This window comes from Ambystoma mexicanum, chromosome 10, assembly GCF_040938575.1.
Source record: "Ambystoma mexicanum isolate Mex_15411 chromosome 10, UKY_AmexF1_1, whole genome shotgun sequence".
In the NCBI taxonomy this organism is placed as follows: domain Eukaryota; kingdom Metazoa; phylum Chordata; class Amphibia; order Caudata; family Ambystomatidae; genus Ambystoma; species Ambystoma mexicanum.
In genome coordinates, this window is record NC_090932.1 from 521,425,947 (window position 1) to 521,443,544 (window position 17,598).

The 17,598-nt window shown below is 45.9% G+C and overlaps 29 non-coding genes and 12 pseudogenes across 29 annotated transcripts; all 41 read left to right on the forward strand.

Annotated features, from left to right (window-relative positions):
• Positions 1-145: 145 nt before the first annotated feature.
• On the forward strand, positions 146-264 carry LOC138493969 (5S ribosomal RNA). Its single transcript, XR_011276942.1, has one exon. It is a non-coding gene; the product is annotated as a 5S ribosomal RNA (ribosomal RNA).
• A 679-nt stretch (positions 265-943) lies between these two features.
• LOC138495051 (5S ribosomal RNA) lies at positions 944-1,052 on the forward strand (annotated as a pseudogene).
• A 106-nt stretch (positions 1,053-1,158) lies between these two features.
• LOC138493954 (5S ribosomal RNA) lies at positions 1,159-1,277 on the forward strand. The gene has a single exon (XR_011276929.1). It is a non-coding gene; the product is annotated as a 5S ribosomal RNA (ribosomal RNA).
• A 106-nt stretch (positions 1,278-1,383) lies between these two features.
• LOC138495551 (5S ribosomal RNA) lies at positions 1,384-1,492 on the forward strand (annotated as a pseudogene).
• A 106-nt stretch (positions 1,493-1,598) lies between these two features.
• Positions 1,599-1,717, forward strand: LOC138493420 (5S ribosomal RNA). The gene has a single exon (XR_011276444.1). It is a non-coding gene; the product is annotated as a 5S ribosomal RNA (ribosomal RNA).
• Positions 1,718-2,397: 680 nt separating this feature from the next.
• Positions 2,398-2,516, forward strand: LOC138494071 (5S ribosomal RNA). The gene has a single exon (XR_011277035.1). It is a non-coding gene; the product is annotated as a 5S ribosomal RNA (ribosomal RNA).
• A 106-nt stretch (positions 2,517-2,622) lies between these two features.
• Positions 2,623-2,741, forward strand: LOC138493695 (5S ribosomal RNA). The gene has a single exon (XR_011276694.1). It is a non-coding gene; the product is annotated as a 5S ribosomal RNA (ribosomal RNA).
• A 679-nt stretch (positions 2,742-3,420) lies between these two features.
• LOC138494469 (5S ribosomal RNA) lies at positions 3,421-3,539 on the forward strand. Its single transcript, XR_011277396.1, has one exon. It is a non-coding gene; the product is annotated as a 5S ribosomal RNA (ribosomal RNA).
• Positions 3,540-3,645: 106 nt separating this feature from the next.
• On the forward strand, positions 3,646-3,754 carry LOC138495552 (5S ribosomal RNA; annotated as a pseudogene).
• A 106-nt stretch (positions 3,755-3,860) lies between these two features.
• LOC138493421 (5S ribosomal RNA) lies at positions 3,861-3,979 on the forward strand. The gene has a single exon (XR_011276445.1). It is a non-coding gene; the product is annotated as a 5S ribosomal RNA (ribosomal RNA).
• Positions 3,980-4,659: 680 nt separating this feature from the next.
• LOC138494083 (5S ribosomal RNA) lies at positions 4,660-4,778 on the forward strand. The gene has a single exon (XR_011277046.1). It is a non-coding gene; the product is annotated as a 5S ribosomal RNA (ribosomal RNA).
• Positions 4,779-4,884: 106 nt separating this feature from the next.
• On the forward strand, positions 4,885-5,003 carry LOC138493696 (5S ribosomal RNA). Its single transcript, XR_011276695.1, has one exon. It is a non-coding gene; the product is annotated as a 5S ribosomal RNA (ribosomal RNA).
• Positions 5,004-5,467: 464 nt separating this feature from the next.
• Positions 5,468-5,576, forward strand: LOC138495723 (5S ribosomal RNA; annotated as a pseudogene).
• Positions 5,577-5,682: 106 nt separating this feature from the next.
• Positions 5,683-5,801, forward strand: LOC138494095 (5S ribosomal RNA). The gene has a single exon (XR_011277057.1). It is a non-coding gene; the product is annotated as a 5S ribosomal RNA (ribosomal RNA).
• A 106-nt stretch (positions 5,802-5,907) lies between these two features.
• On the forward strand, positions 5,908-6,026 carry LOC138494080 (5S ribosomal RNA). The gene has a single exon (XR_011277043.1). It is a non-coding gene; the product is annotated as a 5S ribosomal RNA (ribosomal RNA).
• A 679-nt stretch (positions 6,027-6,705) lies between these two features.
• On the forward strand, positions 6,706-6,824 carry LOC138493609 (5S ribosomal RNA). Its single transcript, XR_011276616.1, has one exon. It is a non-coding gene; the product is annotated as a 5S ribosomal RNA (ribosomal RNA).
• A 106-nt stretch (positions 6,825-6,930) lies between these two features.
• LOC138493955 (5S ribosomal RNA) lies at positions 6,931-7,049 on the forward strand. Its single transcript, XR_011276930.1, has one exon. It is a non-coding gene; the product is annotated as a 5S ribosomal RNA (ribosomal RNA).
• Positions 7,050-7,155: 106 nt separating this feature from the next.
• LOC138494726 (5S ribosomal RNA) lies at positions 7,156-7,274 on the forward strand (annotated as a pseudogene).
• Positions 7,275-7,953: 679 nt separating this feature from the next.
• On the forward strand, positions 7,954-8,072 carry LOC138494061 (5S ribosomal RNA). Its single transcript, XR_011277026.1, has one exon. It is a non-coding gene; the product is annotated as a 5S ribosomal RNA (ribosomal RNA).
• A 106-nt stretch (positions 8,073-8,178) lies between these two features.
• Positions 8,179-8,297, forward strand: LOC138494293 (5S ribosomal RNA). Its single transcript, XR_011277236.1, has one exon. It is a non-coding gene; the product is annotated as a 5S ribosomal RNA (ribosomal RNA).
• Positions 8,298-8,403: 106 nt separating this feature from the next.
• LOC138494433 (5S ribosomal RNA) lies at positions 8,404-8,522 on the forward strand. The gene has a single exon (XR_011277363.1). It is a non-coding gene; the product is annotated as a 5S ribosomal RNA (ribosomal RNA).
• Positions 8,523-9,212: 690 nt separating this feature from the next.
• On the forward strand, positions 9,213-9,331 carry LOC138494108 (5S ribosomal RNA). The gene has a single exon (XR_011277068.1). It is a non-coding gene; the product is annotated as a 5S ribosomal RNA (ribosomal RNA).
• A 106-nt stretch (positions 9,332-9,437) lies between these two features.
• LOC138495418 (5S ribosomal RNA) lies at positions 9,438-9,546 on the forward strand (annotated as a pseudogene).
• A 106-nt stretch (positions 9,547-9,652) lies between these two features.
• On the forward strand, positions 9,653-9,771 carry LOC138493423 (5S ribosomal RNA). Its single transcript, XR_011276447.1, has one exon. It is a non-coding gene; the product is annotated as a 5S ribosomal RNA (ribosomal RNA).
• A 680-nt stretch (positions 9,772-10,451) lies between these two features.
• LOC138493970 (5S ribosomal RNA) lies at positions 10,452-10,570 on the forward strand. The gene has a single exon (XR_011276943.1). It is a non-coding gene; the product is annotated as a 5S ribosomal RNA (ribosomal RNA).
• Positions 10,571-11,249: 679 nt separating this feature from the next.
• Positions 11,250-11,358, forward strand: LOC138495195 (5S ribosomal RNA; annotated as a pseudogene).
• A 106-nt stretch (positions 11,359-11,464) lies between these two features.
• LOC138493956 (5S ribosomal RNA) lies at positions 11,465-11,583 on the forward strand. The gene has a single exon (XR_011276931.1). It is a non-coding gene; the product is annotated as a 5S ribosomal RNA (ribosomal RNA).
• Positions 11,584-11,689: 106 nt separating this feature from the next.
• Positions 11,690-11,798, forward strand: LOC138495554 (5S ribosomal RNA; annotated as a pseudogene).
• A 106-nt stretch (positions 11,799-11,904) lies between these two features.
• Positions 11,905-12,023, forward strand: LOC138493424 (5S ribosomal RNA). Its single transcript, XR_011276448.1, has one exon. It is a non-coding gene; the product is annotated as a 5S ribosomal RNA (ribosomal RNA).
• A 680-nt stretch (positions 12,024-12,703) lies between these two features.
• On the forward strand, positions 12,704-12,822 carry LOC138494120 (5S ribosomal RNA). The gene has a single exon (XR_011277079.1). It is a non-coding gene; the product is annotated as a 5S ribosomal RNA (ribosomal RNA).
• Positions 12,823-12,928: 106 nt separating this feature from the next.
• LOC138494512 (5S ribosomal RNA) lies at positions 12,929-13,047 on the forward strand. The gene has a single exon (XR_011277435.1). It is a non-coding gene; the product is annotated as a 5S ribosomal RNA (ribosomal RNA).
• A 679-nt stretch (positions 13,048-13,726) lies between these two features.
• Positions 13,727-13,845, forward strand: LOC138494132 (5S ribosomal RNA). Its single transcript, XR_011277090.1, has one exon. It is a non-coding gene; the product is annotated as a 5S ribosomal RNA (ribosomal RNA).
• Positions 13,846-13,951: 106 nt separating this feature from the next.
• LOC138495243 (5S ribosomal RNA) lies at positions 13,952-14,060 on the forward strand (annotated as a pseudogene).
• A 679-nt stretch (positions 14,061-14,739) lies between these two features.
• On the forward strand, positions 14,740-14,858 carry LOC138493610 (5S ribosomal RNA). The gene has a single exon (XR_011276617.1). It is a non-coding gene; the product is annotated as a 5S ribosomal RNA (ribosomal RNA).
• Positions 14,859-14,964: 106 nt separating this feature from the next.
• Positions 14,965-15,083, forward strand: LOC138493958 (5S ribosomal RNA). The gene has a single exon (XR_011276932.1). It is a non-coding gene; the product is annotated as a 5S ribosomal RNA (ribosomal RNA).
• A 106-nt stretch (positions 15,084-15,189) lies between these two features.
• Positions 15,190-15,308, forward strand: LOC138494711 (5S ribosomal RNA; annotated as a pseudogene).
• A 679-nt stretch (positions 15,309-15,987) lies between these two features.
• Positions 15,988-16,106, forward strand: LOC138494062 (5S ribosomal RNA). Its single transcript, XR_011277027.1, has one exon. It is a non-coding gene; the product is annotated as a 5S ribosomal RNA (ribosomal RNA).
• Positions 16,107-16,212: 106 nt separating this feature from the next.
• LOC138494063 (5S ribosomal RNA) lies at positions 16,213-16,331 on the forward strand. The gene has a single exon (XR_011277028.1). It is a non-coding gene; the product is annotated as a 5S ribosomal RNA (ribosomal RNA).
• Positions 16,332-16,437: 106 nt separating this feature from the next.
• On the forward strand, positions 16,438-16,546 carry LOC138495052 (5S ribosomal RNA; annotated as a pseudogene).
• A 106-nt stretch (positions 16,547-16,652) lies between these two features.
• On the forward strand, positions 16,653-16,771 carry LOC138494616 (5S ribosomal RNA). Its single transcript, XR_011277530.1, has one exon. It is a non-coding gene; the product is annotated as a 5S ribosomal RNA (ribosomal RNA).
• Positions 16,772-17,450: 679 nt separating this feature from the next.
• Positions 17,451-17,569, forward strand: LOC138494752 (5S ribosomal RNA; annotated as a pseudogene).
• The last annotated feature ends 29 nt before the right edge of the window (positions 17,570-17,598 follow it).

A 17,598-nucleotide genomic window follows, 5' to 3' on the forward strand; every position in this document is an offset into this window, starting at 1 on the left:
GGATGGGAGACCGCCTGGGAATACCAGGTGCTGTAGGCTTTTTTGTGCTCCATGTTCAGGCAGTGAGCCATTTCTCAATTGGCTTTCAAAACTGCATGGTCTAGCCAACTAGATGCTTAAAGGTACAAATCTCAGAAGGCCCAGAGCCTACAGCCACACCACACTGAATGCGCCTGATCTCGTCTGATCTCAGAAGCTAAGCAGTGTCGGGCCTAGTTAGTACCTGGATGGGAGACCGCCTGGGAATACCAGGTTCTGTAGGCTTTTTTGTGCGCTATGATTAGTAATTGTGCCAATTCTCAATTTCTTTTTAAATTTGCTTATGATTCCAAAATAAATGTATCCCTTTTAATAGCGGAAATGTTGGACAACAACATGAGGGCTGGCGCTACCTATTTACATAAAATTAACATACGGGTAGTGTGTTCATGGGTAATAAATCTACCTTCACATGTAATGCAGTTCAGAGAATATTGAGTCCATAAAGAGTCTTGAAAGAAAGCCATGGTTGTGTTGGTTGTTCTCTCCAACTCCCTGCAACAGAAACAGGATGGATGGAGTAAAGTTATCCTACCAGACATAGGAGTCCTGAATGGGCCCACAAGTCTTATATATCTCGCCTGATCGAGCCTGATCGGGTGATGAGCGTGGTATCATGTTGCAAGTGGCTTTATGGCTTAGCTTACTAACTGTAAATGCATAAGAGTAATACTCTTAGCATTTCTCAATTTTAGGGCTACACCACAATGAATGCGCCCGATCTCGGAAGCTAAGCAGTTTCGGGCCTAGTTACTACCTGGATGGGAGACCGCCTGGGAATACCAGGTGCTGTAGGCTTTTTTGTGCTCCATGTTCAGGCAGTGAGCCATTTCTCAATTGGCTTTCAAAACTGCATGGTCTAGCCAACTAGATGCTTAAAGGTACAAATCTCAGAAAGCCCAGAGCCTACGGCCACACCACACTGAATGCGTCTGATCTCAGAAGCTAAGCAGTGTCGGGCCTAGTTAGTACCTGGATGGGAGACCGCCTGGGAATACCAGGTGCTGTAGGCTTTTTTGTGCTCCATGTTCAGGCAGTGAGCCATTTCTCAATTGGCTTTCAAAACTGCATGGTCTAGCCAACTAGATGCTTAAAGGTACAAATCTCAGAAGGCCCAAAGCCTACGGCCACACCACACTGAATGCGCCTGATCTCGTCTGATCTCAGAAGCTACGCAGTGTCGGGCCTAGTTAGTACCTGGATGGGAGACCGCCTGGGAATACCAGGTGCTGTAGGCTTTTTTGTGCTCCATGTTCAGGCAGTGAGCCATTTCTCAATTGGCTTTCAAAACTGCATGGTCTAGCCAACTAGATGCTTAAAGGTACAAATCTCAGAAGGCCCAGAGCCTACGGCCACACCACACTGAATGCGTCTGATCTCAGAAGCAAAGCAGTGTCGGGCATAGTTAATACCTGGATGGGAGACCGCCTGGGAATACCAGGTGCTGTAGGCTTTTTTGTGCTCCATGTTCAGGCAGTGAGCCATTTCTCAATTGGCTTTCAAAACTGCATGGTCTAGCCAACTAGATGCTTAAAGGTACAAATCTCAGAAAGCCCAGAGCCTACGGCCACACCACACTGAATGTGCCTGATCTCGTCTGATCTCAGAAGCTAAGCAGTGTCGGGCCTAGTTAGTACCTGGATGGGAGACCGCCTGGGAATACCAGGTGCTGTAGGCTTTTTTTGTGCTCTATGATTAGTAATTGTGCCACTTCTCAATTTCTTTTTAAATTTGCTTATGATTCCAAAATAAATGTATCCCTTTTAATAGCGGAAATGTTGGACAACAACATGAGGGCTGGCGCTACCTATTTACATAAAATTAACATACGGGTAGTGTGTTCATGGGTAATAAATCTACCTTCACATGTAATGCAGTTCAGAGAATATTGAGTCCATAAAGAGTCTTGAAAGAAAGCCATGGTTGTGTTGGTTGTTCTCTCCAACTCCCTGCAACAGAAACAGGATGGATGGAGTAAAGTGATCCTACCAGACATAGGAGTCCTGAATGGGCCCACAAGTCTTATATATCTCGCCTGATCGAGCCTGATCGGGTGATGAGCGTGGTATCATGTTGCAAGTGGCTTTATGGCTTAGCTTACTAGCTGTAAATGCATAAGAGTAATACTCTTCGCATTTCTCAATTTTAGTGCTACACCACAATGAATGCGCCCGATCTCGGAAGCTAAGCAGTTTCGGGCCTAGTTAGTACCTGGATGGGAGACCGCCTGGGAATACCAGGTGCTGTAGGCTTTTTTGTGCTCCATGTTCAGGCAGTGAGCCATTTCTCAATTGGCTTTCAAAACTGCATGGTCTAGCCAACTAGATGCTTAAAGGTACAAATCTCAGAAGGCCCAGAGCCTACGGCCACACCACACTGAATGCGCCTGATCTCGTCTGATCTCAGAAGCTAAGCAGTGTCGGGCCTAGTTAGTACCTGGATGGGAGACCGCCTGGGAATACCAGGTGCTGTAGGCTTTTTTGTGCTCCATGTTCAGGCAGTGAGCCATTTCTCAATTGGCTTTCAAAACTGCATGGTCTAGCCAACTAGATGCTTAAAGGTACAAATCTCAGAAGGCCCAGAGCCTACAGCCACACCACACTGAATGCGCCTGATCTCATCTGATCTCAGAAGCTAAGCAGTGTCGGGCCTAGTTAGTACCTGGATGGGAGACCGCCTGGGAATACCAGGTTCTGTAGGCTTTTTTGTGCGCTATGATTAGTAATTGTGCCAATTCTCAATTTCTTTTTAAATTTGCTTATGATTCCAAAATAAATGTATCCCTTTTAATAGCGGAAATGTTGGACAACAACATGAGGGCTGGCGCTACCTATTTACATAAAATTAACATACGGGTAGTGTGTTCATGGGTAATAAATCTACCTTCACATGTAATGCAGTTCAGAGAATATTGAGTCCATAAAGAGTCTTGAAAGAAAGCCATGGTTGTGTTGGTTGTTCTCTCCAACTCCCTGCAACAGAAACAGGATGGATGGAGTAAAGTTATCCTACCAGACATAGGAGTCCTGAATGGGCCCACAAGTCTTATATATCTCGCCTGATCGAGCCTGATCGGGTGATGAGCGTGGTATCATGTTGCAAGTGGCTTTATGGCTTAGCTTACTAACTGTAAATGCATAAGAGTAATACTCTTAGCATTTCTCAATTTTAGGGCTACACCACAATGAATGCGCCCGATCTCGGAAGCTAAGCAGTTTCGGGCCTAGTTACTACCTGGATGGGAGACCGCCTGGGAATACCAGGTGCTGTAGGCTTTTTTGTGCTCCATGTTCAGGCAGTGAGCCATTTCTCAATTGGCTTTCAAAACTGCATGGTCTAGCCAACTAGATGCTTAAAGGTACAAATCTCAGAAGGCCCAAAGCCTACGGCCACACCACACTGAATGCGCCTGATCTGGTCTGATCTCAGAAGCTACGCAGTGTCGGGCCTAGTTAGTACCTGGATGGGAGACCGCCTGGGAATACCAGGTGCTGTAGGCTTTTTTGTGCTCCATGTTCAGGCAGTGAGCCATTTCTCAATTGGCTTTCAAAACTGCATGGTCTAGCCAACTAGATGCTTAAAGGTACAAATCTCAGAAGGCCCAGAGCCTACGGCCACACCACACTGAATGCGTCTGATCTCAGAAGCAAAGCAGTGTCGGGCATAGTTAATACCTGGATGGGAGACCGCCTGGGAATACCAGGTGCTGTAGGCTTTTTTGTGCTCCATGTTCAGGCAGTGAGCCATTTCTCAATTGGCTTTCAAAACTGCATGGTCTAGCCAACTAGATGCTTAAAGGTACAAATCTCAGAAAGCCCAGAGCCTACGGCCACACCACACTGAATGTGCCTGATCTCGTCTGATCTCAGAAGCTAAGCAGTGTCGGGCCTAGTTAGTACCTGGATGGGAGACCGCCTGGGAATACCAGGTGCTGTAGGCTTTTTTTGTGCTCTATGATTAGTAATTGTGCCACTTCTCAATTTTTTTTTAAATTTGCTTATGATTCCAAAATAAATGTATCCCTTTTAATAGCGGAAATGTTGGACAACAACATGAGGGCTGGCGCTACCTATTTACATAAAATTAACATACGGGTAGTGTGTTCATGGGTAATAAATCTACCTTCACATGTAATGCAGTTCAGAGAATATTGAGTCCATAAAGAGTCTTGAAAGAAAGCCATGGTTGTGTTGGTTGTTCTCTCCAACTCCCTGCAACAGAAACAGGATGGATGGAGTAAAGTGATCCTACCAGACATAGGAGTCCTGAATGGGCCCACAAGTCTTATATATCTCGCCTGATCGAGCCTGATCGGGTGATGAGCGTGGTATCATGTTGCAAGTGGCTTTATGGCTTAGCTTACTAACTGTAAATGCATAAGAGTAATACTCTTCGCATTTCTCAATTTTAGTGCTACACCACAATGAATGCGCCCGATCTCGGAAGCTAAGCAGTTTCGGGCCTAGTTAGTACCTGGATGGGAGACCGCCTGGGAATACCAGGTGCTGTAGGCTTTTTTGTGCTCCATGTTCAGGCAGTGAGCCATTTCTCAATTGGCTTTCAAAACTGCATGGTCTAGCCAACTAGATGCTTAAAGGTACAAATCTCAGAAGGCCCAGAGCCTACGGCCACACCACACTGAATGCGCCTGATCTCGTCTGATCTCAGAAGCTAAGCAGTGTCGGGCCTAGTTAGTACCTGGATGGGAGACCGCCTGGGAATACCAGGTGCTGTAGGCTTTTTTGTGCTCCATGTTCAGGCAGTGAGCCATTTCTCAATTGGCTTTCAAAACTGCATGGTCTAGCCAACTAGATGCTTAAAGGTACAAATCTCAGAAGGCCCAGAGCCTACAGCCACACCACACTGAATGCGCCTGATCTCATCTGATCTCAGAAGCTAAGCAGTGTCGGGCCTAGTTAGTACCTGGATGGGAGACCGCCTGGGAATACCAGGTTCTGTAGGCTTTTTTGTGCGCTATGATTAGTAATTGTGCCAATTCTCAATTTCTTTTTAAATTTGCTTATGATTCCAAAATAAATGTATCCCTTTTAATAGCGGAAATGTTGGACAACAACATGAGGGCTGGCGCTACCTATTTACATAAAATTAACATACGGGTAGTGTGTTCATGGGTAATAAATCTACCTTCACATGTAATGCAGTTCAGAGAATATTGAGTCCATAAAGAGTCTTGAAAGAAAGCCATGGTTGTGTTGGTTGTTCTCTCCAACTCCCTGCAACAGAAACAGGATGGATGGAGTAAAGTTATCCTACCAGACATAGGAGTCCTGAATGGGCCCACAAGTCTTATATATCTCGCCTGATCGAGCCTGATCGGGTGATGAGCGTGGTATCATGTTGCAAGTGGCTTTATGGCTTAGCTTACTAACTGTAAATGCATAAGAGTAATACTCTTAGCATTTCTCAATTTTAGGGCTACACCACAATGAATGCGCCCGATCTCGGAAGCTAAGCAGTTTCGGGCCTAGTTAGTACCTGGATGGGAGACCGCCTGGGAATACCAGGTGCTGTAGGCTTTTTTGTGCTCCATGTTCAGGCAGTGAGCCATTTCTCAATTGGCTTTCAAAACTGCATGGTCTAGCCAACTAGATGCTTAAAGGTACAAATCTCAGAAGGCCCAGAGCCTACGGCCACACCACACTGAATGCGCCTGATCTCGTCTGATCTCAGAAGCTAAGCAGTGTCGGGCCTAGTTAGTACCTGGATGGGAGACCGCCTGGGAATACCAGGTGCTGTAGGCTTTTTTGTGCTCCATGTTCAGGCAGTGAGCCATTTCTCAATTGGCTTTCAAAACTGCATGGTCTAGCCAACTAGATGCTTAAAGGTACAAATCTCAGAAGGCCCAGAGCCTACAGCCACACCACACTGAATGCGCCTGATCTCATCTGATCTCAGAAGCTAAGCAGTGTCGGGCTTAGTTAGTACCTGGATGGGAGACCGCCTGGGAATACCAGGTTCTGTAGGCTTTTTTGTGCGCTATGATTAGTAATTGTGCCAATTCTCAATTTCCTTTTAAATTTGCTTATGATTCCAAAATAAATGTATCCCTTTTAATAGCGGAAATGTTGGACAACAACATGAGGGCTGGCGCTACCTATTTACATAAAATTAACATACGGGTAGTGTGTTCATGGGTAATAAATCTACCTTCACATGTAATGCAGTTCAGAGAATATTGAGTCCATAAAGAGTCTTGAAAGAAAGCCATGGTTGTGTTGGTTGTTCTCTCCAACTCCCTGCAACAGAAACAGGATGGATGGAGTAAAGTTATCCTACCAGACATAGGAGTCCTGAATGGGCCCACAAGTCTTATATATCTCGCCTGATCGAGCCTGATCGGGTGATGAGCGTGGTATCATGTTGCAAGTGGCTTTATGGCTTAGCTTACTAACTGTAAATGCATAAGAGTAATACTCTTAGCATTTCTCAATTTTAGGGCTACACCACAATGAATGCGCCCGATCTCGGAAGCTAAGCAGTTTCGGGCCTAGTTACTACCTGGATGGGAGACCGCCTGGGAATACCAGGTGCTGTAGGCTTTTTTGTGCTCCATGTTCAGGCAGTGAGCCATTTCTCAATTGGCTTTCAAAACTGCATGGTCTAGCCAACTAGATGCTTAAAGGTACAAATCTCAGAAAGCCCACAGCCTACGGCCACACCACACTGAATGCGCCTGATCTCGTCTGATCTCAGAAGCTAAGCAGTGTCGGGTCTAGTTAGTACCTGGATGGGAGACCGCCTGGGAATACCAGGTGCTGTAGGCTTTTTTGTGCTCCATGTTCAGGCAGTGAGCCATTTCTCAATTGGCTTTCAAAACTGCATGGTCTAGCCAACTAGATGCTTAAAGGTACAAATCTCAGAAGGCCCAAAGCCTACGGCCACACCACACTGAATGCGCCTGATCTCGTCTGATCTCAGAAGCTACGCAGTGTCGGGCCTAGTTAGTACCTGGATGGGAGACCGCCTGGGAATACCAGGTGCTGTAGGCTTTTTTGTGCTCCATGTTCAGGCAGTGAGCCATTTCTCAATTGGCTTTCAAAACTGCATGGTCTAGCCAACTAGATGCTTAAAGGTACAAATCTCAGAAGGCCCAGAGCCTACAGCCACACCACACTGAATGCGCCAGATCTCGTCTGATCTCAGAAGCTAAGCAGTGTCAGGCCTAGTTAGTACCTGGATGGGAGACCGCCTGGGAATACCAGGTTCTGTAGGCTTTTTTGTGCTCTATGATTAGTAATTGTGCCACTTCTCAATTTCTTTTTAAATTTGCTTATGATTCCAAAATAAATGTATCCCTTTTAATAGCGGAAATGTTGGACAACAACATGAGGGCTGGCGCTACCTATTTACATAAAATTAACATACGGGTAGTGTGTTCATGGGTAATAAATCTACCTTCACATGTAATGCAGTTCAGAGAATATTGAGTCCATAAAGAGTCTTGAAAGAAAGCCATGGTTGTGTTGGTTGTTCTCTCCAACTCCCTGCAACAGAAACAGGATGGATGGAGTAAAGTTATCCTACCAGACATAGGAGTCCTGAATGGGCCCACAAGTCTTATATATCTCGCCTGATCGAGCCTGATCGGGTGATGAGCGTGGTATCATGTTGCAAGTGGCTTTATGGCTTAGCTTACTAACTGTAAATGCATAAGAGTAATACTCTTAGCATTTCTCAATTTTAGGGCTACACCACAATGAATGCGCCCGATCTCGGAAGCTAAGCAGTTTCGGGCCTAGTTACTACCTGGATGGGAGACCGCCTGGGAATACCAGGTGCTGTAGGCTTTTTTGTGCTCCATGTTCAGGCAGTGAGCCATTTCTCAATTGGCTTTCAAAACTGCATGGTCTAGCCAACTAGATGCTTAAAGGTACAAATCTCAGAAAGCCCAGAGCCTACGGCCACACCACAGTGAATGCGCCTGATCTCGTCTGATCTCAGAAGCTAAGCAGTGTCGGGCCTAGTTAGTACCTGAATGGGAGACCGCCTGGGAATACCAGGTGCTGTAGGCTTTTTTGTGCTCCATGTTCAGGCAGTGAGCCATTTCTCAATTGGCTTTCAAAACTGCAAGGTCTAGCCAACTAGATGCTTAAAGGTACAAATCTCAGAAAGCCCAGAGCCTACGGCCACACCACAGTGAATGTGCCTGATCTCGTCTGATCTCAGAAGCTAAGCAGTGTCGGGCCTAGTTAGTACCTGAATGGGAGACCGCCTGGGAATACCAGGTGCTGTAGGCTTTTTTGTGCTCCATGTTCAGGCAGTGAGCCATTTCTCAATTGGCTTTCAAAACTGCAAGGTCTAGCCAACTAGATGCTTAAAGGTACAAATCTCAGAAGGCCCAGAGCCTACAGCCACACCACACTGAATGCGCCTGATCTCGTCTGATCTCAGAAGCTAAGCAGTGTCGGGCCTAGTTACTACCTGGATGGGAGACCGCCTGGGAATACCAGGTTCTGTAGGCTTTTTTGTGCTCTATGATTAGTAATTGTGCCACTTCTCAATTTCTTTTTAAATTTGCTTATGATTCCAAAATAAATGTATCCCTTTTAATAGCGGAAATGTTGGACAACAACATGAGGGCTGGCGCTACCTATTTACATAAAATTAACATACGGGTAGTGTGTTCATGGGTAATAAATCTACCTTCACATGTAATGCAGTTCAGAGAATATTGAGTCCATAAAGAGTCTTGAAAGAAAGCCATGGTTGTGTTGGTTGTTCTCTCCAACTCCCTGCAACAGAAACAGGATGGATGGAGTAAAGTTATCCAACCAGACATAGGAGTCCTGAATGGGCCCACAAGTCTTATATATCTCGCCTGATCGAGCCTGATCCAGCGCTGATCGGGTGATGAGCGTGGTATCATGTTGCAAGTGGCTTTATGGCTTAGCTTACTAACTGTAAATGCAAAAGAGTAATACTCTTAGCATTTCTCAATTTTAGGGTTACACCACAATGAATGCGCCCGATCTCGGAAGCTAAGCAGTTTCGGGCCTAGTTAGTACCTGGATGGGAGACCGCCTGGGAATACCAGGTGCTGTAGGCTTTTTTGTGCTCCATGTTCAGGCAGTGAGCCATTTCTCAATTGGCTTTCAAAACTGCATGGTCTAGCCAACTAGATGCTTAAAGGTACAAATCTCAGAAAGCCCAGAGCCTACGGCCACACCACACTGAATGCGCCTGATCTCGTCTGATCTCAGAAGCTAAGCAGTGTCGGGCCTAGTTAGTACCTGGATGGGAGACCGCCTGGGAATACCAGGTGCTGTAGGCTTTTTTGTGCTCCATGTTCAGGCAGTGAGCCATTTCTCAATTGGCTTTCAAAACTGCATGGTCTAGCCAACTAGATGCTTAAAGGTACAAATCTCAGAAGGCACAGAGCCTACGGCCACACCACACTGAATGCGTCTGATCTCAGAAGCAAAGCAGTGTCGGGCCTAGTTAATACCTGGATGGGAGACCGCCTGGGAATACCAGGTGCTGTAGGCTTTTTTGTGCTTCATGTTCAGGCAGTGAGCCATTTCTCAATTGGCTTTCAAAACTGCATGGTCTAGCCAACTAGATGCTTAAAGGTACAAATCTCAGAAAGCCCAGAGCCTACGGCCACACCACACTGAATGTGCCTGATCTCGTCTGATCTCAGAAGCTAAGCAGTGTCGGGCCTAGTTAGTACCTGGATGGGAGACCGCCTGGGAATACCAGGTGCTGTAGGCTTTTTTTGTGCTCTATGATTAGTAATTGTGCCACTTCTCAATTTCTTTTTAAATTTGCTTATGATTCCAAAATAAATGTATCCCTTTTAATAGCGGAAATGTTGGACAACAACATGAGGGCTGGCGCTACCTATTTACATAAAATTCACATACGGGTAGTGTGTTCATGGGTAATAAATCTACCTTCACATGTAATGCAGTTCAGAGAATATTGAGTCCATAAAGAGTCTTGAAAGAAAGCCATGGTTGTGTTGGTTGTTCTCTCCAACTCCCTGCAACAGAAACAGGATGGATGGAGTAAAGTTATCCTACCAGACATAGGAGTCCTGAATGGGCCCACAAGTCTTATATATCTCGCCTGATCGAGCCTGATCGGGTGATGAGCGTGGTATCATGTTGCAAGTGGCTTTATGGCTTAGCTTACTAACTGTAAATGCATAAGAGTAATACTCTTCGCATTTCTCAATTTTAGGGCTACACCACAATGAATGCGCCCGATCTCGGAAGCTAAGCAGTTTCGGGCCTAGTTACTACCTGGATGGGAGACCGCCTGGGAATACCAGGTGCTGTAGGCTTTTTTGTGCTCCATGTTCAGGCAGTGAGCCATTTCTCAATTGGCTTTCAAAACTGCATGGTCTAGCCAACTAGATGCTTAAAGGTACAAATCTCAGAAGGCCCAGAGCCTACAGCCACACCACACTGAATGCGCCTGATCTCGTCTGATCTCAGAAGCTAAGCAGTGTCGGGCCTAGTTAGTACCTGGATGGGAGACCGCCTGGGAATACCAGGTTCTGTAGGCTTTTTTGTGCGCTATGATTAGTAATTGTGCCAATTCTCAATTTCTTTTTAAATTTGCTTATGATTCCAAAATAAATGTATCCCTTTTAATAGCGGAAATGTTGGACAACAACATGAGGGCTGGCGCTACCTATTTACATAAAATTAACATACGGGTAGTGTGTTCATGGGTAATAAATCTACCTTCACATGTAATGCAGTTCAGAGAATATTGAGTCCATAAAGAGTCTTGAAAGAAAGCCATGGTTGTGTTGGTTGTTCTCTCCAACTCCCTGCAACAGAAACAGGATGGATGGAGTAAAGTTATCCTACCAGACATAGGAGTCCTGAATGGGCCCACAAGTCTTATATATCTCGCCTGATCGAGCCTGATCGGGTGATGAGCGTGGTATCATGTTGCAAGTGGCTTTATGGCTTAGCTTACTAACTGTAAATGCATAAGAGTAATACTCTTAGCATTTCTCAATTTTAGGGCTACACCACAATGAATGCGCCCGATCTCGGAAGCTAAGCAGTTTCGGGCCTAGTTACTACCTGGATGGGAGACCGCCTGGGAATACCAGGTGCTGTAGGCTTTTTTGTGCTCCATGTTCAGGCAGTGAGCCATTTCTCAATTGTCTTTCAAAACTGCATGGTCTAGCCAACTAGATGCTTAAAGGTACAAATCTCAGAAAGCCCAGAGCCTACGGCCACACCACACTGAATGCGTCTGATCTCAGAAGCTAAGCAGTGTCGGGCCTAGTTAGTACCTGGATGGGAGACTGCCTGGGAATACCAGGTGCTGTAGGCTTTTTTGTGCTCCATGTTCAGGCAGTGAGCCATTTCTCAATTGGCTTTCAAAACTGCATGGTCTAGCCAACTAGATGCTTAAAGGTACAAATCTCAGAAGGCCCAAAGCCTACGGCCACACCACACTGAATGCGCCTGATCTCGTCTGATCTCAGAAGCTACGCAGTGTCGGGCCTAGTTAGTACCTGGATGGGAGACCGCCTGGGAATACCAGGTGCTGTAGGCTTTTTTGTGCTCCATGTTCAGGCAGTGAGCCATTTCTCAATTGGCTTTCAAAACTGCATGGTCTAGCCAACTAGATGCTTAAAGGTACAAATCTCAGAAGGCCCAGAGCCTACGGCCACACCACACTGAATGCGTCTGATCTCAGAAGCAAAGCAGTGTCGGGCATAGTTAATACCTGGATGGGAGACCGCCTGGGAATACCAGGTGCTGTAGGCTTTTTTGTGCTCCATGTTCAGGCAGTGAGCCATTTCTCAATTGGCTTTCAAAACTGCATGGTCTAGCCAACTAGATGCTTAAAGGTACAAATCTCAGAAAGCCCAGAGCCTACGGCCACACCACACTGAATGTGCCTGATCTCGTCTGATCTCAGAAGCTAAGCAGTGTCGGGCCTAGTTAGTACCTGGATGGGAGACCGCCTGGGAATACCAGGTGCTGTAGGCTTTTTTTGTGCTCTATGATTAGTAATTGTGCCACTTCTCAATTTCTTTTTAAATTTGCTTATGATTCCAAAATAAATGTATCCCTTTTAATAGCGGAAATGTTGGACAACAACATGAGGGCTGGCGCTACCTATTTACATAAAATTAACATACGGGTAGTGTGTTCATGGGTAATAAATCTACCTTCACATGTAATGCAGTTCAGAGAATATTGAGTCCATAAAGAGTCTTGAAAGAAAGCCATGGTTGTGTTGGTTGTTCTCTCCAACTCCCTGCAACAGAAACAGGATGGATGGAGTAAAGTGATCCTACCAGACATAGGAGTCCTGAATGGGCCCACAAGTCTTATATATCTCGCCTGATCGAGCCTGATCGGGTGATGAGCGTGGTATCATGTTGCAAGTGGCTTTATGGCTTAGCTTACTAACTGTAAATGCATAAGAGTAATACTCTTCGCATTTCTCAATTTTAGTGCTACACCACAATGAATGCGCCCGATCTCGGAAGCTAAGCAGTTTCGGGCCTAGTTAGTACCTGGATGGGAGACCGCCTGGGAATACCAGGTGCTGTAGGCTTTTTTGTGCTCCATGTTCAGGCAGTGAGCCATTTCTCAATTGGCTTTCAAAACTGCATGGTCTAGCCAACTAGATGCTTAAAGGTACAAATCTCAGAAGGCCCAGAGCCTACGGCCACACCACACTGAATGCGCCTGATCTCGTCTGATCTCAGAAGCTAAGCAGTGTCGGGCCTAGTTAGTACCTGGATGGGAGACCGCCTGGGAATACCAGGTGCTGTAGGCTTTTTTGTGCTCCATGTTCAGGCAGTGAGCCATTTCTCAATTGGCTTTCAAAACTGCATGGTCTAGCCAACTAGATGCTTAAAGGTACAAATCTCAGAAGGCCCAGAGCCTACAGCCACACCACACTGAATGCGCCTGATCTCATCTGATCTCAGAAGCTAAGCAGTGTCGGGCCTAGTTAGTACCTGGATGGGAGACAGCCTGGGAATACCAGGTTCTGTAGGCTTTTTTGTGCGCTATGATTAGTAATTGTGCCAATTCTCAATTTCTTTTTAAATTTGCTTATGATTCCAAAATAAATGTATCCCTTTTAATAGCGGAAATGTTGGACAACAACATGAGGGCTGGCGCTACCTATTTACATAAAATTAACATACGGGTAGTGTGTTCATGGGTAACAAATCTACCTTCACATGTAATGCAGTTCAGAGAATATTGAGTCCATAAAGAGTCTTGAAAGAAAGCCATGGTTGTGTTGGTTGTTCTCTCCAACTCCCTGCAACAGAAACAGGATGGATGGAGTAAAGTTATCCTACCAGACATAGGAGTCCTGAATGGGCCCACAAGTCTTATATATCTCGCCTGATCGAGCCTGATCGGGTGATGAGCGTGGTATCATGTTGCAAGTGGCTTTATGGCTTAGCTTACTAACTGTAAATGCATAAGAGTAATACTCTTAGCATTTCTCAATTTTAGGGCTACACCACAATGAATGCGCCCGATCTCGGAAGCTAAGCAGTTTCGGGCCTAGTTACTACCTGGATGGGAGACCGCCTGGGAATACCAGGTGCTGTAGGCTTTTTTGTGCTCCATGTTCAGGCAGTGAGCCATTTCTCAATTGGCTTTCAAAACTGCATGGTCTAGCCAACTAGATGCTTAAAGGTACAAATCTCAGAAGGCCCAGAGCCTACGGCCACACCACACTGAATGCGCCTGATCTCGTCTGATCTCAGAAGCTAAGCAGTGTCGGGCCTAGTTAGTACCTGGATGGGAGACCGCCTGGGAATACCAGGTGCTGTAGGCTTTTTTGTGCTCCATGTTCAGGCAGTGAGCCATTTCTCAATTGGCTTTCAAAACTGCATGGTCTAGCCAACTAGATGCTTAAAGGTACAAATCTCAGAAGGCCCAGAGCCTACAGCCACACCACACTGAATGCGCCTGATCTCAGAAGCTAAGCAGTGTCGGGCTTAGTTAGTACCTGGATGGGAGACCGCCTGGGAATACCAGGTTCTGTAGGCTTTTTTGTGCGCTATGATTAGTAATTGTGCCAATTCTCAATTTCCTTTTAAATTTGCTTATGATTCCAAAATAAATGTATCCCTTTTAATAGCGGAAATGTTGGACAACAACATGAGGGCTGGCGCTACCTATTTACATAAAATTAACATACGGGTAGTGTGTTCATGGGTAATAAATCTACCTTCACATGTAATGCAGTTCAGAGAATATTGAGTCCATAAAGAGTCTTGAAAGAAAGCCATGGTTGTGTTGGTTGTTCTCTCCAACTCCCTGCAACAGAAACAGGATGGATGGAGTAAAGTTATCCTACCAGACATAGGAGTCCTGAATGGGCCCACAAGTCTTATATATCTCGCCTGATCGAGCCTGATTGGGTGATGAGCGTGGTATCATGTTGCAAGTGGCTTTATGGCTTAGCTTACTAACTGTAAATGCATAAGAGTAATACTCTTAGCATTTCTCAATTTTAGGGCTACACCACAATGAATGCGCCCGATCTCGGAAGCTAAGCAGTTTCGGGCCTAGTTACTACCTGGATGGGAGACCGCCTGGGAATACCAGGTGCTGTAGGCTTTTTTGTGCTCCATGTTCAGGCAGTGAGCCATTTCTCAATTGGCTTTCAAAACTGCATGGTCTAGCCAACTAGATGCTTAAAGGTACAAATCTCAGAAAGCCCAGAGCCTACGGCCACACCACACTGAATGCGCCTGATCTCGTCTGATCTCAGAAGCTAAGCAGTGTCGGGTCTAGTTAGTACCTGGATGGGAGACCGCCTGGGAATACCAGGTGCTGTAGGCTTTTTTGTGCTCCATGTTCAGGCAGTGAGCCATTTCTCAATTGGCTTTCAAAACTGCATGGTCTAGCCAACTAGATGCTTAAAGGTACAAATCTCAGAAGGCCCAAAGCCTACGGCCACACCACACTGAATGCGCCTGATCTCGTCTGATCTCAGAAGCTACGCAGTGTCGGGCCTAGTTAGTACCTGGATGGGAGACCGCCTGGGAATACCAGGTGCTGTAGGCTTTTTTGTGCTCCATGTTCAGGCAGTGAGCCATTTCTCAATTGGCTTTCAAAACTGCATGGTCTAGCCAACTAGATGCTTAAAGGTACAAATCTCAGAAGGCCCAGAGCCTACGGCCACACCACACTGAATGCGCCAGATCTCGTCTGATCTCAGAAGCTAAGCAGTGTCAGGCCTAGTTAGTACCTGGATGGGAGACCGCCTGGGAATACCAGGTTCTGTAGGCTTTTTTGTGCTCTATGATTAGTAATTGTGCCACTTCTCAATTTCTTTTTAAATTTGCTTATGATTCCAAAATAAATGTATCCCTTTTAATAGCGGAAATGTTGGACAACAACATGAGGGCTGGCGCTACCTATTTACATAAAATTAACATACGGGTAGTGTGTTCATGGGTAATAAATCTACCTTCACATGTAATGCAGTTCAGAGAATATTGAGTCCATAAAGAGTCTTGAAAGAAAGCCATGGTTGTGTTGGTTGTTCTCTCCAACTCCCTGCAACAGAAACAGGATGGATGGAGTAAAGTTATCCTACCAGACATAGGAGTCCTGAATGGGCCCACAAGTCTTATATATCTCGCCTGATCGAGCCTGATCGGGTGATGAGCGTGGTATCATGTTGCAAGTGGCTTTATGGCTTAGCTTACTAACTGTAAATGCATAAGAGTAATACTCTTAGCATTTCTCAATTTTAGGGCTACACCACAATGAATGCGCCCGATCTCGGAAGCTAAGCAGTTTCGGGCCTAGTTACTACCTGGATGGGAGACCGCCTGGGAATACCAGGTGCTGTAGGCTTTTTTGTGCTCCATGTTCAGGCAGTGAGCCATTTCTCAATTGGCTTTCAAAACTGCATGGTCTAGCCAACTAGATGCTTAAAGGTACAAATCTCAGAAAGCCCAGAGCCTACGGCCACACCACAGTGAATGCGCCTGATCTCGTCTGATCTCAGAAGCTAAGCAGTGTCGGGCCTAGTTAGTACCTGAATGGGAGACCGCCTGGGAATACCAGGTGCTGTAGGCTTTTTTGTGCTCCATGTTCAGGCAGTGAGCCATTTCTCAATTGGCTTTCAAAACTGCAAGGTCTAGCCAACTAGATGCTTAAAGGTACAAATCTCAGAAAGCCCAGAGCCTACGGCCACACCACAGTGAATGCGCCTGATCTCGTCTGATCTCAGAAGCTAAGCAGTGTCGGGCCTAGTTAGTACCTGAATGGGAGACCGCCTGGGAATACCAGGTGCTGTAGGCTTTTTTGTGCTCCATGTTCAGGCAGTGAGCCATTTCTCAATTGGCTTTCAAAACTGCATGGTCTAGCCAACTAGATGCTTAAAGGTACAAATCTCAGAAGGCCCAGAGCCTACGGCCACACCACACTGAATGCGTCTGATCTCAGAAGCTAAGCAGTGTCGGGCCTAGTTAGTACCTGGATGGGAGACCGCCTGGGAATACCAGGTGCTGTAGGCTTTTTTGTGCTACATGTTCAGGCAGTGAGCCATTTCTCAATTGGCTTTCAAAACTGCATGGTCTAGCCAACTAGATGCTTAAAGGTACAAATCTCAGAAGGCCCAGAGCCTACGGCCACACCACACTGAATGCGCCTGATCTCGTCTGATCTCAGAAGCTAAGCAGTGTCGGGCCTAGTTAGTACCTCGATGGGAGACGGCCTGGGAATACCAGGTTCTGTAGGCTTTTTTGTGCTCTATGATTAGTAATTGTGCCACTTCTCAATTTCTTTTTAAATTTGCTTATGATTCCAAAATAAATGTATCCCTTTTAATAGCGGAAATGTTGGACAACAACATGAGGGCTGGCGCTACCTATTTACATAAAATTAACATACGGGTAGTGTGTTCATGGGTAATAAATCTACCTTCACATGTAATGCAGTTCAGAGAATATTGAGTCCATAAAGAGTCTTGAAAGAAAGCCATGGTTGTGTTGGTTGTTCTCTCCAACTCCCTGCAACAGAAACAGGATGGATGGAGTAAAGTTATTCTACCAGACATAGGAGTCCTGAATGGGCCCACAAGTCTTATATATCTCGCCTGATCGAGCCTGATCGGGTGATGAGCGTGGTATCATGTTGCAAGTGGCTTTATGGCTTAGCTTACTAACTGTAAATGCATAAGAGTAATACTCTTAGCATTTCTCAATTTTAGGGCTACACCACAATGAATGCGCCCGATCTCGGAAGCTAAGCAGTTTCCGGCCTAGTTAGTACCTGGATGGGAGACCGCCTGGGAATCCCAGGTGCTGTAGGCTTTTTTGTGCTCCATGTTCAGGCAGTGAGCCATTTCTCAATTGGCTTTCAAAACTGCATCGTCTAGCCAACTAGATGCTTAAAGGTACAAATCTCAGAAAGCCCAGAGCCTACGGCCACACCACAGTGAATGCGCCAGATCTCGTCTGATCTCAGAAACTAAGCAGTGTCGGGCCTAGTTAGTACCTGAATGGGAGACCGCCTGGGAATACCAGGTGCTGTAGGCTTTTTTGTGCTCCATGTTCAGGCAGTGAGC